We start from the raw sequence: 18,928 nt of genomic DNA, 5'->3' as shown, positions 1-18,928 counted from the left end.
ATTTTGCCTCATACATTGTGCTATAACGTTAATTTTGCCTCATACAGTGTGCTATAACGTTAATTTTGCCTCATACAGTGTACTATAATGTGAATTTTGCCTCAGTCAGTGTGCTACAAGGTGAATTTCGGATCATTCATTGTGCTACAATTTGATTTTTGCCTCATTCAGTGTGTGCTACAGTGTGAGTTTCGGATCATTCAGTGTGCTATAATGTGAATTTTGCCTCATTCAACGTGCTATAATGTGAATTTTGGCTCATTCAGCGTGCTATAATGTGAATTTTGGCTCATTCCGCGTGCTATAATGTGAATTTTGGCTCATTCCGCGTGCTATAATGTGAATTTTGGCTCATTCCGCGTGCTATAATGTGAATTTTGGCTCATTCCGCGTGCTATAATGTGAATTTCGGCTCATTCTGCGTGCTATAAGGTGAATTTCGGATCATTCACTGTGCTACAATGTGAATTTCGGCTCATTCAGCGTGCTATAAGGTGAATTTCGGATCATTCAGTGTGCTACAATGTGAATTTCGGCTCATTCGGTGTGCTACAATGTGAATGTCGGCTCATTCAGTGTGCCACAAGGTGAATTTCAGTTCATTCAGTGTGCTACAATGTGAATTTCGGATCATTCTGTGTGCTACAATGTGAATTTTGGCTCATTCAGTGTGCCACAATGTGAATTTCAGCTCATTCAGTGTGCTACAATGTGAATTTCGGCTCATTCTGTGTGCTACAATGTGAATTTCGGCTCATTCTGTGTGCTATAATGTGAATTTCGGCTCATTCTGTGTGCTATAATGTGAATTTCAGCTCATACAGTGTGCTATAATGTGAATTTCGGCTCATTCTGTGTGCTGTAGAAACAGAAGTTGTCGGCAGATAAGAACCACTTGGCCCATCTAGTCTGCCCCTTTTTTTTTTTTTACATTATTTTTATCTCTAACCTTATCTGATCCTTATTTCTTTGTGAGAATATACTTATGTCTATCCCATGCATGTTTAAATTGCCCTACTGTCTTAGCCTCTACCACCTCTGATGGAAGGAATGGCGATTCGCCAGTCTGTATCACCAGTGCGCAGGGTTCTCTCCACTAACTGGCAACATTTTATTAGTAATGGCAACAATAGGAAATTTTAGAAGCGAACGGGAAGGGCATTACTAAGTGGGAGGGGCTATGATTAGGGGGAGGAGTCATAATTCTTAACACCCCCCCCCCCCCCAAAAGTTAAGTCTAGATCCGCCACTGGCTCGTCCGGGCACAGTCTCAAACTGAGGTCTGGGGGAGGGACATAGAGGGAGGAGCCAGAGCACACCAGAATCTAAATTCTTTCTTAAAGTGCCCATGTCTCCTGCGGAGCCCGTCTGTTCCCCATGGTCCTTACGGAGTCCCCAGCATCCACTAGGACGTTAGAGAAATGAAAGTTATACGCATGGAAATACCTGAAATTCCTTAGCGAAGCACGGGTATTCAGCTAGTATATATATATATATATATATATATACCGTAGTGTACTGCCCGGCACTCCTGGTCCTATATGCTCAATGGCCTGGGTGCCCTCCGTTCTGGTATGGTTATAGCGAACAAAATACAGGGTCAGTCCAGGGCTTGTTCAGTGCAAAATAGCAAAGTGTATTAGGCAAATCACAATTCCAACGTTTCGAGGCCCGCAGCCCCTTTGTGTATTCACACCTTGACAAAGGGGTTCGCTATATATATATATATATATATATATATATATATATATATATATAAAATATACATACCAGTCCAGCACTCCAATCAATAAGTCCAATGCCCAGTGTGCCTTTGATGTTGGAGTAATAGAGTTCAAGGTGCAGACCACTCCCGCAGAAAGCATGCAGAGCACTACTTGATAAATAAGCAGAGTAACTTTACTTCAACGTTTCAGGGATATCGTTCCCCCTATTCAGGAAGTACATCAGAAAAAAATAAAGTGCATGAAGCTTATCTTATAGCCCCACCAGACAAAACGGTGCAGCCCTCCTCCAGCTCTGGAGTCAGGTCACGTGGTCCAGGACATGAGCAGTGCCACACAATGACGTCACCCGTCTAGTGTTGTCATGTCAACGCTAGACGCTCCCCTGCTTCTGGACACTGATGCTGGGAAAATAAACAAAAATGCATGGTGAATTAGTTACAAAGGAGTACAGGATATATAATCTAATCATTTAACTATTCAAAAATGCATAACCCGCAGCATTGTTACTTTTGGCTGTCCTTCATTTAAATGGATGGCAAAGAGGTAACAAACTGATATAAAGGAATGCCCACCAATGCTAATACCAGGCAAAGCCACTACAGTAACAAATTAGGATACATCAGTGTCAAAGAAAGGAATTCCAGGTGGTTCTTTCATTCATACCAAATAGAGATACAGGGATAGATATATTTACTAAGATTCGTATTTCTGCCGATTTCAGCCTAGATCAATCTCGGCTGAAATCGTCAGTGTGAGTTTGCAACTTTTTGAGAAAAAAACACGGTAATTTACTAAACTACCATGTTTTTTCAATACGAGTAAAACCTATGTCGAAGAAATTCATATTACCGGCAGTGTTTTATGGGAGAGAATAGTAAAACACTGCCGGACTTAACACAATGAAGCCCAGCTGGATCAGTGAGATCCATGCAGGGATTCATTGTGTACAGTATCATGAAAGAGTTGAAAATGATTTAAAAAAAAATGCGTGGGGTCCCCCCTCATAAGCATAACCAGCTTCGGGCTCTTTGAGCCAGTCCTGGTTGTTAAAATACAGGGGGAAAATTGAGTAGGTATTTATACAACCAGCACCGTCTCTTGGTCTGGTCCTAGTTCCAAAAATATGGGGGACAAAAGAAGTAGGGGTCCCCCGTATTTTAAAAACCAGCACCGGGCTCCACTAGCCAGGGACATAATGCCACAGCTGGGGGACACATTTATGTTGGTCTCTGCGACCGTGGCATTACCCCCCCAACTAGTCACCCATGGCCGGGGTTCCTTGGGGGAGTGGGGACCCCTTAAATCAATGGGTACCCCCCTCCAGGCACCCAAGGGCCAGGGGTGAAGCCCGAGGCTGTCCCCAGCACCCCTGGGTGGTGGGTGAGGGGCTGATAGCCAAAAATGTGTAAAAAAAAAAAGAATATCGTCTTTTGCTGTAGAACTACAAGTCCAATCAAACCTTCCCCGCAAGCTGGTACTTGGAGAACCACAAGTACCAGCATGCGGGGAATTAACAGGCCCACTATTACCTGTAGTTCCACTACAACAAAAATGTCCCCCCCCAAAAAATCACAACACACACACCGTGATAGTACAAGTTTATTTACACATACATGCACACTTAAGGGCCCCATACACTAGAACGATACTGCCCGATTTCATCCAATTTTGGGCATTCAGGCCGATATATCGGGTGGAATCAGGCATTTTGGATGTGTTTCCGATCCGATTCACATTCTCGTGAGGGTCGAATCAGCTCCCCTAGATCGTTAGTGCTGCACTCGTGATATGTCAGTACCCACAGGCATGGCTGGGATCACATAAGAATAAGATATATCGCATGCAAAATGTACCAAATCGTATGGAATCATATGGAACCACTCCCGGGAAGCTCCCGGGAGAGTTCAAGGGAAATCGCCTCCGACTTCAGTCTCAGACATATCGTTGTAGTGTATGGGGCCCTTTACACACTCACACATACTTACCTAGTGTCCCACGGAGCCCACCGGTCCCCTTGTCAACGTAAATTCCATGGGGTACCTGTAAAAAAAAGAAAAAATACTCACCTATGTGAGTGAAGATCGGTCCTCTTCTGTCCATGTAGGCATCCAGAGCATTAAAAATAACAAACACAAAAAAACCCGACCCACGCCACTAAAGGTGATCCATGTTAAAACATGGATCCCCTTTACCCAAATGACCTGAAGCGAGACCTCAATTAACCTCGCGGTTAGCTGCAGACTGCAATTTTCCCACCATAGACTATAATGGAGGACCACGATCCTCCATTATAGCCTATGTGCTCCACCTGATTGACAGGCCAGGAGCGCGCAGCCAATCAGCAGAGCGCTATGACGTGGCACTCCCTGATTGGCTGCAAGGACCTCTAGTGACAGCAGTGACCCCTACTTCTTTTTCTCCCCATATTTTTGGAACCAGGACCAGATCAAGAACCTGGTGCTGGTTGTATAAATACTGGGGGACCCTACGTAATTTTCCCCCTGTATTTTAACAACCAGGACTGTCTCAAAGAGCCCAAGGCTGGTTATGCTTAGGAGGGGGGACCCCACGTAATTTTTGGGGGTATTTTTTAACTCTTTCAGACACTTTTACACACGGAAGCATGTATGGATCTCACTGATCCGTGCATGACTATCAAAACACGCCAGCAAAAAGATGTTTTATTTGAAAGCTCCATTTCTGTACGAATTCCATGCTTTCCCGGCAGTGTTTGGCTATTGTCGGCAGCGGTTGAGAATACGAATTCTTAGTAAATTCCCTTGTTGTATAAAATAACAGCCTCGTTTGACCGATGGTCTATTGATACGTATTTGTGTGGTTGGCAGTGTATCTAAATACGAATAGCCCCAACACTGCCGAAATTTGTGTTTAGTAAATTCCCAAGATGACACAGCAAACTCAAATGGATCGGGACCTTAGTAAATTTCCACCACAGTGTTTAGTCTGTAGATCCAAAAAGCTTCTTTTTTAGTTAATATTGCCAGTCAGTCCCTGCCTCGGACAGGTAAAGGTACGCGGATGACCTCAGGTTGATCCATAGATTTCCATTCTATAGCTGCCTTTATGGCAGACCGATGTAATGCCATGTGTTCTTTAAATGCTCTTATCATCAAGACGACATAATATAACTCAAAGGGGCATATGTGTTATGCACACCAGTGCCTGCAGGAATGTACTGGTGTCTGAACTGTTATGCACACCAGTGCCTGCAGGAATGTACTGGTGTCTGAACGGATAGGGATGCAAAACAAATGAACTCACAGACAGACTGGGGAATATGACATTACGTACACAGAAGGTGATAGGGTAACAAAATAAACACAAAGTGAACAGAGAAGCCCAGAGGCTAAGAAACTGGGTGACTCCCTAGTATTAGGAATGCTGAGATGGAAAAAGCAAGATGTTGTGTTTTAATACGTAGAGAACCCGAAATGCTGTTGCTAAGGGCAACAGCAAAACCCTAAAGGGTTACCAACGGGTGTGGCAGTTAACTCCTTGGTCAGAGATGGAATGATAGACACAAGGAGAGTCTCCACAATCCTAATCCTCACTTGCAGTGCACAGGTTCAGCTTACTGCCACTAAACTGACACCAGAACACCTTGCACAGTGAGACAGGATTTAGGCAGGCAAATCTGAGAATACAGCCGCAAACTTGCTAAGTTCACAGAGTAGCAAAAGAACCCCAGCAAGTTAAACGACTTACTCCAGTCTTACTGCTAGGTCTGGATTGGCAGAGTGTAGTACCAAATCCCCAGGCCTATTTGCAGTAAGCAACAACAAATACAAAGCTACACAGTACTGGCTAACTTTCAGGAACTAACTAACCAACAAAGATTCAGCAGCATCTGCTTACCCTGAGAAGAGGTCTTATATAGCAGGTGCTGTCCACGCCCCACTCAGACCTCACAGACTGTGAGCACAAAAACCAGCACTGGATCCCCTGCCGTGCACAGAGCCTGTAACCACTGCACAGCAAAAGACCCGAACCGGAGTATCAGCTGCGCTCAGGTTACTCCGCTAGCACTTGTCTCCCGGTTGCCATGATGACGTGGCAGCACAGGGCAGGAGACCCTAACAGTACCCCCCCTCTGACGAGGGGTCAAAGAACCCCTACCACCGGGTTTATCGGGGAACTGCGAGAAGAAAGAGCGTATCAGTCTGGGGGCATGAAGATCACATCTGCGCATCCACGACCGCTCCTCCGGGCCATACCCCTTCCAGTGCACCAAAAACGACAGCCGACCCCGAACCATCTTGGAGTCAAGAATCCTTTCAACAACAAACTCCCTCTGGCCACGTATTAGAAGAGGGGAAGGTCTTCCACTGGAAGAAGGATTACTAATCGCCCGTTTTAAAAGGGAACAATGAAATGTTTTATTGATACCCAAAGAACGGGCCAGATCTAACTGAAATGCCACCGGATTGATAACCCTGGTGATCTTATAAGGGCCGATGAACCGGGGGCCTAACTTATGAGATGGCTGTCTCAACTTCAAATTCTTGGTAGACAACCAGACGAAGAAGTCTCCTAATTTGAAGCTGCAGGGTCTTTTCCGCTTATCAAAAACCCTTTTGGTCACTAATGACACAGACACAAGGGCTTTCTTCACTTTCCTCCAAATACCTCTAAGGACCGAAACCACAGAGGAACCACCAGGCGTGGAGTCCAGGGGATCAAAAGAATTGGCCTTAGGATGATGCCCATACACACAAAGGAAGGGAGAGATCCCTGTAGCAGAGTGAGCCGCGTTGTTATAGGCAAACTCCGCCATGGACAGATGAGCAACCCAGTCAGTCTGACACTTGGAGACATAACACCTGAGGAACTGCTCCAAGGACTGGTTCACCCTTTCAGTCTGGCCATTAGACTGCGGATGGTAGCCTGACGACAAGCTGACAGAAATCTGGAGATCGGAACAAAATGCCCTCCAGAATTTGGCCACAAACTGGGATCCACGGTCAGAGACCACATCAAGTGGCAACCCGTGGAGACGCACAACATGCAGCATAAATAATTCAGACAGGCGTCTGGCCGATGGCAGCCCAACCAGTGGAACGAAGTGCGCCATCTTCGAAAACCTGTCAACGACAACCCAGATAGCTGTCATCCCCGAGGATTTGGGCAAGTCCACCACAAAATCCATTGAAATGTGGGTCCATGGCTTAGATGGGATAGAGAGTGGATGTAATGGGCCAACAGGAACCCCTCTAGGAGTCTTATTTCGGGCACAGATGTCACATGCCCGAACCCACTGATCCACATCCTTAGCCACCGAGGGCCACCACACCGCCCTAGATAGCAACTCCCGAGTTCTGGCAATACCCGGGTGACCTGCCGACTTCTTGGCATGGAATTCCAGGAACACTTGCTGTCTTAACCTAGGAGGCACAAACAAAAGACCTACCGGAAGGTCTGGAGGAGCCTGCTCCTGTGCTCTAAGGACTAATGACAAGAGGTCCTGGGTAATGCCCACTTTAATACATGATGGGGACACAATGGGCAACGGCTCCTCGGTGGTCTCCTGGATTGGAGCAAAACTCCGCGAGAGCGCATCAGCCTTGATGTTTTTTGACCCAGGGCGATATGTTATCAAAAAATTAAAGCGAGCAAAAAACAAAGCCCATCGTGCCTGCCTGGCATTGAGACGCTTCGCTGACTCTAAATATGCCAGATTCTTATGGTCGGTGAGAATTGAGACCACAAACTTAGCCCCCTCAAGCCAGTGTCTCCACTCCTCGAGTGCATCCTTAATAGCCAACAATTCCCGGTTACCCACGTCATAATTCATCTCGGCTGGTGAAAATTTACGGGAAAAGTAAGCACAGGGATGAAGGCGATTATCAGACACTCCCATCTGAGAGAGCACTGCCCCAATACCCATCTCAGAGGCATCCACCTCCACCACAAAAGGACGCTCTGGATCTGGGTGTCGCAGCACCTTAGCCGAGACAAATGCCCTTTTGAGACGGGCAAAAGCCGCTTTAGCCTCACAAGACCAGTGAGCAACATCTGCCCCTTTCTTAGTGAGTGCCACCAAGGGCGCCACTATAGACGAAAATCCAGCGATAAATCGTCTATAAAAATTTGCAAAGCCCAGGAAACGCTGAAGCGCCTTCAAACTAGTGGGCTGCACCCAATCCAGGACTGCCTGTACCTTGGAACCCTCCATTTGGAAACCTTCTGGGGAGATAATATATCCTAGAAATGCGATTTGCTGAACTTCAAATTCGCACTTCTCCAGCTTCGCCCCAAGCCGGTGGTCTCTGAGTTTCTGGAGGACTAAGCGTACATGCTTCCGATGTTCCTCCAGGGAATGGGAGAAGATTAGGATGTCATCTAAGTATACAACTAAGAATCTATCCAAATATTCCCTGAGTACATCGTTCATGAAATCCTGGAAGACTGCCGGGGCATTGCAGAGCCCAAAAGGCATCACCAAATATTCATAATGCCCTGAGTGGGTATTAAAGGCAGTCTTCCATTCATCCCCCTCTCTTATTCGGATTAGATTGTACGCCCCGCGTAGGTCAATCTTAGAAAAAATGGTGGCAGTACGAAGCTGGTCAAACAAGACCGAAATGAGAGGCAGTGGGTATGAGTTTTTAATCGTGATACGGTTCAATTCCCTGAAGTCGATGCAGGGTCGCAACGAACCGTCCTTTTTACCCACGAAGAAGAACCCCGACCCAACTGGAGACTGTGAAGGTCTGATAAATCCCTTAGCCAAGTTCTCCTGAATGTACTCTGCCATAGCCTGAGTCTCAGGACGTGACAGGGAGTACAACCTGCTCTTGGGAAGCTTAGCATTTGGCAACAAATCAATGGCACAGTCATAGAGGCGATGGGGAGGTAGTACCTCTGCAACTTTTTTGGAGAACACGTCCGCAAAATCTGCATAACACCCTGGCAATCCTGGCAAACTTAGCTGCGAGAGCCTGACTGGAAGGCTCAAGCAACTCCTGAAACAATCAGTACCCCAACTAAGAATCTCCCCAGAGACCCAGTCAAATTGAGGATTGTGGGCCCTTAACCAGGGTAACCCCAACACCAATGGGGCAAAAGTACAGACAGTCACATAAAAGGACAATTTCTCTGACGTCCTAGTGGATGCTGGGACTCCGTCAGGACCATGGGATTAGCGGCTCCGCAGGAGACAGGGCACAAAAATAAAAGCTTTAGGACTAAGTGGTGTGCACTGGCTCCTCCCCCTATGACCCTCCTCCAAGCCTCAGTTAGGTTTTTGTGCCCGTCCGAGCAGGGTGCAATCTAGGTGGCTCTCCTAAAGAGCTGCTTAGAAAAAGTTATTAGGTTTTTTATTTTCAGTGAGTCCTGCTGGCAACAGGCTCACTGCAACGAGGGACTTAGGGGAGAAGAAGTGAACTCACCTGCGTGCAGGATGGATTGGCTTCTTAGGCTACTGGACACCATTAGCTCCAGAGGGATCGAACACAGGCCCAGCCATGGAGTCCGGTCCCGGAGCCGCGCCGCCGACCCCCTTGCAGATGCCGAAAAGTGAAGAGGTCCAGAAACCGGCGGCAGAAGACTTTTCAGCCTTCATGAGGTAGCGCACAGCACTGCAGCTGTGCGCCATTGTTGTCAGCACACTTCACACCAGCGGTCACTGAGGGTGCAGGGCGCTGGGCGCCCTGGGCAGCAATGATAATACCTTGTTCTGGCTAAAAATACATCACATATAGCCCCTGGGGCTATATGGATGTATTTAACCCCTGCCAGGTCTCACAAACACCGGGAGAAGAGCCCGCCGAAATAGGGGGCGGGGCCTATCTCCTCAGCACACAGCGCCATTTTCCTGCACAGCTCCGCTGCGAGGAAGGCTCCCAGGACTCTCCCCTGCACTGCACTACAGAAACAGGGTAAAAAAACAGAGAGGGGGGGCACTTTTTTGGCGATATTGATATATTAAGCTGCTATAAAGGAAACAACACTTCTGTAGGGTTGTTCCTATATATTTATAGCGCTTGGGTGTGTGCTGGCAAACTCTCCCTCTGTCTCCCCAAAGGGCTAGTGGGGTCCTGTCTTCGATAAGAGCATTCCCTGTGTGTCTGCTGTGTGTCGGTACGTGTGTGTCGACATGTATGAGGACGATGTTGGTGTGGAGGCGGAGCAATTGCCGGTAATGGTGATGTCACCCCCTAGGGAGTCGACACCGGAATGGATGGCTTTGTTTATGGAATTACGTGATAATGTCAGCACGTTACAAAAATCAGTTGACGACATGAGACGGCCGGCAAACCAGTTAGTACCTGTCCAGGCGTCTCAGACACCGTCAGGGGCTGTAAAACGCCCTTTACCTCAGTCGGTCGACACAGACCCAGACACGGACACCGAATCTAGTGTCGACGGTGAAGAAACAAACGTATTTTCCAGTAGGGCCACACGTTATATGATCACGGCAATGAAGGAGGCTTTGCATATCTCTGATACTGCAAGTACCACAAAAAGGGGTATTATGTGGGGTCTGAAAAAACTACCTGTAGTTTTTCCTGAATCAGAGGAATTGAATGAAGTGTGTGATGAAGCGTGGGTTAACCCCGATAGAAAACTGCTAATTTCAAAGAAGTTATTGGCATTATATCCTTTCCCGCCAGAGGTTAGGGCGCGCTGGGAAACACCCCCTAGGGTGGATAAGGCACTCACACGCTTATCAAAACACATACTGGTGTTATACTGCGACCAGCCATCGCCTCTGCATGGATGTGCAGTGCTGGGGTGGTTTGGTCGGATTCCCTGACTGAAAATATTGATACCCTGGATAGGGACAGTATTTTATTGACTATAGAGCAATTAAAGGATGCTTTTCTTTATATGCGAGATGCTCAGAGGGATATTTGCACTCTGGCATCGAGAGTAAGTGCGATGTCCATATCTGCCAGAAGAAGTTTATGGACGCGACAGTGGTCAGGTGATGCGGATTCCAAACGGCATATGGAAGTATTGCCGTATAAAGGGGAGGAATTATTTGGGGTCGGTCTATCGGATTTGGTGGCCACGGCAACAGCCGGGAAATCCACCTTTTTACCTCAGGTCCCCTCCCAACAGAAAAAGACACCGTCTTTTCAGCCGCAGTCCTTTCGTTCCTATAAGAACAAGCGGGCAAAAGGACAGTCATATCTGCCCCGAGGCAAAGGAAAGGGTAAGAGAGTGCACCAAGCAGCTCCCTCCCAGGAGCAGAAGCCCTCCCCGACTTCTGCAAAGCCCTCAGCATGACGTTGGGGCTTTACAAGCGGACTCAGGGGCGGTGGGGGGTCGACTCAAGAATTTCAGCGCACAGTGGGCTCACTCACAGGTGGACCCCTGGATCCTGCAGGTAGTATCTCAGGGTTACAGGTTGGAATTCGTGAAGTCTCCCCCTCGCCGGTTCCTAAAGTCTGCTCTGCCAACGTCTCCCTCAGACAGGGCGACGGTATTGGAAGCCATTCACAAGCTGTATTCTCAGCAGGTGATAGTCAAGGTACCCCTCCTACAACAGGGAAAGGGGTATTATTCCACACTATTTGTGGTACCGAAGCCGGACGGCTCGGTAAGACCTATTCTAAATCTGAAATCTTTGAACCTGTACATACAAAAATTCAAGTTCAAGATGGAGTCACTCAGAGCAGTGATAGCGAATCTGGAAGAAGGGGACTTTATGGTGTCCCTGGACATCAAGGATGCTTACCTGCATGTCCCAATTTGCCCTTCACATCAAGGGTACCTCAGGTTCGTGGTGCAAAACTGTCATTATCAGTTTCAGACGCTGCCGTTTGGATTGTCCACGGCACCTCGGGTCTTTACCAAGGTAATGGCCGAAATGATGTTTCTTCTGCGAAGAAAAGGCGTATTAATTATCCCTTACTTGGACGATCTCCTGATAAGGGCAAGGTCCAGAGAACAGCTGGGGGACGTAGTAGCACTAACCCAAGTAGTGCTGCAACAGCACGGGTGGATTCTGAATTTTCCAAAATCTCAATTGACCCCGACGACACGTCTGCTGTTCCTGGGAATGATTCTGGACACGGTTCAGAAAAAGGTGTTTCTTCCGGAGGAGAAAGCCAGGGAGTTATCCGAACTTGTCAGGAACCTCCTAAAACCAGGAAAAGTGTCTGTGCATCAATGCACAAGAGTCCTGGGAAAAATGGTGGCTTCTTACGAAGCGATTCCATTCGGCAGATTCCACGCACGAACTTTTCAGTGGGATCTGCTGGACAAATGGTCCGGATCGCATCTGCAGATGCATCAGCGGATAACTTTGTCTCCACGGACAAGGGTGTCTCTTCTGTGGTGGTTGCAGAGTGCTCATCTGTTAGAGGGCCGCAGATTCGGCATACAGGACTGGGTCCTGGTGACCACGGATGCCAGTCTGAGAGGCTGGGGAGCGGTCACACAGGGAAGAAACTTCCAGGGAGTGTAGTCAAGCCTGGAGATGTCTCTTCACATAAATATACTGGAGCTAAGAGCGATTTACAATGCTCTAAGCCTGGCAAAACCACTGCTTCAGGGTCAGCCGGTGTTGATCCAGTCGGACAACATCACGGCAGTCGCCCACGTAAACAGACAGGGCGGCACAAGAAGCAGGAGGGCAATGGCAGAAGCTGCAAGGATTCTTCGCTGGGCGGAAGATCATGTGATAGCACTGTCAGCAGTGTTCATTCCGGGAGTGGACAACTGGGAAGCGGACTTCCTCAGCAGACACGATCTACACCCGGGAGAGTGGGGACTTCATCCAGAAGTCTTCCACATGATTGTGAACCGTTGGGAAAAACCAAAGGTGGATATGATGGCGTCCCGCCTCAACAAAAAACTGGACAGGTATTGCGCCAGGTCAAGAGACCCTCAGGCAATAGCTGTGGACGCTCTGGTAACACCGTGGGTGTTCCAGTCAGTGTATGTGTTTCCTCCTCTGCCTCTCATACCAAAAGTACTGAGAATTATACGGCAAAGGGGAGTAAGAACGATACTCGTGGCTCCGGATTGGCCAAGAAGAACTTGGTACCCGGAACTTCAGGAGATGCTCACGGAAGATCCGTGGCCTCTACCTCTAAGACGGGACCTGCTTCAGCAGGGACCGTGTCTATTCCAAGACTTACCGCGGCTGCGTTTGACGGCATGGCGTTTGAACGCCGAATTCTAAGGGAAAAAGGCATTCCGGAAGAGGTCATCCCTACCCTGGTAAAAGCCAGGAAGGAGGTGACTGCACAACATTATCACCGCATTTGGAGAAAATATGTTGCGTGGTGTGAGGCCAGGAAGGCCCCGACGGAGGAATTTCAACTGGGTCGATTCCTACATTTCCTGCAAACAGGATTGTCTATGGGCCTCAAATTAGGGTCCATTAAGGTTCAAATTTCGGCCCTGTCGATTTTCTTCCAGAAAGAATTGGCTTCAGTTCCTGAAGTCCAGACTTTTGTAAAAGGAGTACTACATATACAGCCCCCGGTTGTGCCCCCAGTGGCTCCGTGGGATCTTAATGTAGTTTTGGATTTTTTCAAATCCCATTGGTTTGAGCCACTCAAATCGGTGGATTTGAAATATCTTACATGGAAAGTAACCATGCTACTGGCCCTGGCTTCAGCCAGGAGAGTGTCAGAATTGGCGGCTTTATCGTATAAAAGCCCATATCTGATTTTCCATTCGGACAGGGCAGAACTGCGGACGCGTCCTCAGTTTCTGCCTAAGGTGGTTTCAGCGTTTCACCTGAACCAGCCTATTGTGGTGCCTGCGGCTACTAGTGATTTGGAGGATTCCAAGTTGCTGGACGTTGTCAGGGCATTGAAAATATATATTTCAAGGACGGCTGGAGTCAGAAAATCTGACTCGCTGTTTATACTGTATGCACCCAACAAGCTGGGTGCTCCTGCTTCTAAGCAGACGATTGCTCGTTGGATTTGTAGCACAATTCAACTTGCACATTCTGTGGCAGGCCTGCCACAGCCTAAATCTATCAAGGCCCATTCCACAAGGAAGGTGGGCTCATCTTGGGCGGCTGCCCGAGGGGTCTCGGCATTACAACTCTGCCGAGCAGCTACGTGGTCGGGGGAGAACGCGTTTGTAAAATTCTACAAATTTGATACCCTGGCTAAAGAGGACCTGGAGTTCTCTCATTCGGTGCTGCAGAGTCATCCGCACTCTCCCGCCCGTTTGGGAGCTTTGGTATAATCCCCATGGTCCTGACGGAGTCCCAGCATCCACTAGGACGTCAGAGAAAATAAGATTTTACTTACCGATAAATCTATTTCTCGTAGTCCGTAGTGGATGCTGGGCGCCCATCCCAAGTGCGGATTGTCTGCAATACTTGTACATAGTTATTGTTACAAAAAAATCGGGTTGTTATTGTTGTGAGCCGTCTGTTCAGAGGCTCCTACGTTTGTCATACTGTTAACTGGGTTCAGATCACAAGTTGTACGGTGTGATTGGTGTGGCTGGTATGAGTCTTACCCGGGATTCAAAATCCTTCCTTATTGTGTACGCTCGTCCGGGCACAGTATCCTAACTGAGGCTTGGAGGAGGGTCATAGGGGGAGGAGCCAGTGCACACCACTTAGTCCTAAAGCTTTTATTTTTGTGCCCTGTCTCCTGCGGAGCCGCTAATCCCATGGTCCTGACGGAGTCCCAGCATCCACTACGGACTACGAGAAATAGATTTATCGGTAAGTAAAATCTTATTTTTTCAGAGTGTGTGGCTCCAATAAACAAAGAAATCTGGCTAGTGCAAGAGGTAATTTTACCTTGGGATAATGGTTCCCCGTTTAACCCACAAATCTCAATTTCCAATGCCAAGGGTACTAAGGGAACAGGGTGTTTCAGGGCGAATTGGCGGTCCATAAAAACCCCGTCGGCCCCACTGTCCACAAAGGCCTCAGTCTTGACAGTTTGACCAAGGATCTTCAAGGTCACCGGAATGATAAAAGTCTTCTTGGGAAATTCTGACTTCTGGCCTGACAGGATATTTCCCATCACCCTCAGGCCCTGAAGTTTTCCGGCTTTTCTGGGCATGATACTACCACATGACCTTTATTCCCACAGTACAAACACAACCCCTGCTGTCTCCTCCGCGTCTTCTCACGCGAGGAGAGGCGGGTAGCCCCAATCTGCATAGGCTCCTCGGAAAATTCCTCAGAGTCTGAGGTTCCCTTGGGAAAGAAGGAAACCTCGGTCTCCCATTCAAGCCTACGCTCTCTCAGCCGTCTATCCACCCGGATGGATAACTGCATGAGCTGATCCAAGCTATCAGACAAGGGATATTGTATCAGTTGGTCTTTTATCTGGTTAGAAAGACCTCTTCGGTACTGGTGTCTCAGGGCTGGGTCATTCCACTGGGTATCATGGGCCAACCTCCGAAACTCCGTACAGTAAACCTCAACTGGCCTTCGCCCTTGCTTAAGGATCGAAATCTGAGCCTCGGCTGAGGCCGTCTTGTCAGGGTCATCATACAACATGCCCAGTGCCGTAAAAAAAGCATCAACACTTTTAAGCGACGGACAGTCAGGCTGCAACCCATATGCCCAGACCTGTGGGTCTCCTTGTAGCAAGGAAATCACTATGCCCACCCGCTGAATCTCCGACCCAGAAGACTGAGGCCTAAGCCGGAAGTATAGCTTGCAGCTCTCCTTGAAACAAAAGAACTGCGAGCGATCTCCAGAAAAACGATCCGGGAGATTTACTTTCGGCTCCTTAACCCCTGAAGGTGCTGCTGCTGCGGGAGCTCTGCCAGCGGCCTGGGAGGTGTGCATTTTAATGGACAAATCATTAAATTGTCGAGTCAGGACCTGCACCTGATCGACCACCTGTTGCAACGTATTTTGAGGGGTATGCTCCATATTCCCACAAAATTTCAACAGGAGTATTTGGCTGCTGAATATGTTATGCACACCAGTGCCTGCAGGAATGTACTGGTGTCTGAACTGTTATGCACACCAGTGCCTGCAGGAATGTACTGGTGTCTGAACGGATAGGGATGCAAAACAAATGAACTCACAGACAGACTGGGGAATATGACATTACGTACACAGAAGGTGATAGGGTAACAAAATACACACAAAGTGAACAGAGAAGCCCAGAGGCTAAGGAACTGGGTGTCTCCCTAGTATTAGTAATGCTCAGATGGGAAAAGCAAGATGTTGTGTTTTAATACGTAGAGAACCCGAAATGCTGTTGCTAAGGGCAACAGCAAAACCCTAAAGGGTTACCAACGGGTGTGGCAGTAAACTCCTTGGTCAGAGATGGAATGATAGACACAAGGAGAGTCTCCACAATCCTAATTCTCACTTGCAGTGCACAGGTTCAGCTTACTGCCACTAAACTGACACCTGACACCTTGCACAGTGAGACAGGATTTAGGCAGGCAAGTCTTAGAATACAGCCGCAAACTTGCTAAGTTCACAGAGTAGTAAAAGAACCCCAGCAAGTTAAACGACTGACTCCAGTCTTACTGCTAGGTCTGGATTGGCAGAGTGTAGTACCAAATCCCCAGGCCTATTTGCAGTAAGCAACAACAAATACAAAGCTACACAGTACTGGCTAACTTTCAGGAACTAACTAACCAACAAAGATTCAGCAGCATCTGCTTACCCTGAGAAGAGGCCTTATATAGCAGGTGCTGTCCACGCCCCACTCAGACCTCACAGACTGTGAGCACAAAAACCAGCACCGGATCCCCTGCCGTGCACAGAGCCTGTAACCACTGCACAGCAAAAGACCCGAACCGGAGTATCAGCTGCGCTCAGGTTACTCCGCTAGCACTTGTCTCCCGGTTGCCATGATGACGTGGCAGCACAGGGCAGGAGACCCTAACAATATGATTATATAAACTACAAATCGCGTGTTGCAGGTGACCACTTGACATATGGTAAATTTACCAGAGTGTGGATGTCTGAAAGACTGTCCGGTTAGCAAATGACTGCAGATAACATAAGAAAGATCATGGAACCATCCTGTGTTTTTTTGGTAGAAAAGTTATACATACTTCATCTGCACAGTGGCGAAACTTGTGGGGGGTTGGGCACAGGTGAAAAATATGCTTTGGGCCCCTTCCTCCACTCTACCCCAAGACATAGTTGCCTATTCTCCCTCATTCTGCAGGATACTCCCTGAAATAGTAGCAATCTCCCTCACTCCATGAATAGTCCAGCAATCTCCCTGATTGCACCTTACCCCCATTATAAAGCTGTTACATTCTTGGGGTAAGAAAAGAAATCAAAGATACATACATTTAAATGGGATCATCAGTGCCATTTCCCTGCATTGGATATAAGGCACAATGCTCCCTATGGCTACATGCATATTAAATACAGTTTCTTGTGGTCACTTACAGTACAGTATATGGAAACTCTTCTAAAACACAATACACAAACAAATTCTGCAAAATATTAGTGTCCTTTCTTCAACAAGTAGATATTAAAAACTTTGGGGCTGATTTACATTTGGGTGTAAGTCATTTTCATGACACGCCTCTCCGATGTACAGTAGCAGTACATGTCCGCACTGATAGGTGTTACTTTCACAATCTCCCTGAAATTATGTTTCTAAAATAGGAAAGTATGCCCCAAGATCATAATATGCAACATGGCAGAGGGTTCAATAGGTTTATAGATACACTCCTCTCTCTGCGCAATGAGAAGGTAAAGTGCTGCACCACATCCACCGATGGGAATAAACACCAAAATTCCCCAATACAAGATATAGAATCAATAATGGTGTCAGTGGTGACGCTTATTACCTTATGAATGTGCAACATATGTTCCACCTTAATTAAGGAGGACATTAATAAATTAAAATAATTTTTCACATGTGAATATGGTAAAAGCTCAGACCAATGACATGTTATCGGAGGGTTCGCAATCTTCAGAATATTTTTGGTGCACACGGACATTACGGATGACAGTATGTATTACTTTTCTGCAAAATAACAGGATGCTACCGTTGCCTTTCTTGTGTTACCTGCAGTTATTTGATAACCAGACATCCACACTCTGGTAAGGAGTTTACCATATGCCATGTTGTCACCTGCAACACGCGATTTGTAGTTTATATCATCCCTGTAACCTGTGCATATCCGGTCCTGCAATCATCCATTACCATATGTTGTCAAGGCTGTCTGCAGTTATCATTCCTGTATCTAGTCTGCCTGCGATTAACCCTTGCCTTGCCAGCTGCTACACTCCGGGGGGTAAATTTACTAAGATGGGAGTTCTTTTAAGATGGGATGTTGCCCATAGCAACCAATCAGATTTTACTTCTCATTTATCTAGCACCTTCTAGAAGACAATACCTGTAATCTGATTGGTTGCTATGGGCAACATCCCATCTTAAATAGAACTCCTATTTTAGTAAATATGCCCCTAGGTTTATTACCTTGTGGTCTCCAACCTATTGTGCGAGCCCCTACTGCTAGAGGTTTACGTCCAGGCAACCCTAAGTACCGGTGTGTGTGTTGTGCACTAACGAAACAGAGAGGGGCTGTTATTGGCAGAAGACCCTCTCACCAGCTCTAGGGATCTCACACTGATACCCCTTTCACACTGCACAATTAACCCGGTATTTTCGCTCCCCGCTGCTATGGCAACCCGTCCGGATTATTGCCGGGTCGGGAAAGCCTGCAGCAGCTGCCAATGTCGGATCCCACCCGGGAAGGACCCGCTTCCAATTCCCGGGTGGGATCCGGCATTGGCAGTGTGAAAGGGGTGATATAGTGCTGGAGTGCCTTAACAATATTAACTAAAAAAGAAGCTTATTGGATCTACAGACTAAGCATTGTATCACTACAATAAATGATAATGAATGACATAATCACCTGGAATGCCTTTCTTTGACACTGATGTAGTCTAATATGTTACTGTATTGCCTTGCCTGGTATTAACATTTGTGGCCATTTCTTTATATTGGTTTGCTACCTCTCTGCCCTCCAATTAAATGACAGACATCCACGCATAACAATGCTGCGACTCATGCATTTTTGAGCAGTATTATATAGTAATTGATATTTACTTAAATGCTTACATTATATATCCTTTACTCCATCATAACTAATCCACCTTGCACGTTTATTTTTTTCCCCAGCCTCAGTGTCTGGTAGCAGGAGAGCTTCTAGCGTTGACATGACAATGCCGAGAAGAGGTGCGGGTAACATTGTGGTGTGCCGCTCATGTCCCGAACCACATAACTTGACTCTGGAGCTGGCAG

The sequence above is a fragment of the Pseudophryne corroboree genome, chromosome 1 (genome assembly GCF_028390025.1).
Source record: "Pseudophryne corroboree isolate aPseCor3 chromosome 1, aPseCor3.hap2, whole genome shotgun sequence".
In the NCBI taxonomy this organism is placed as follows: Eukaryota; Metazoa; Chordata; class Amphibia; order Anura; family Myobatrachidae; genus Pseudophryne; species Pseudophryne corroboree.
Note: the sequence above shows the minus strand (reverse complement) of the source record.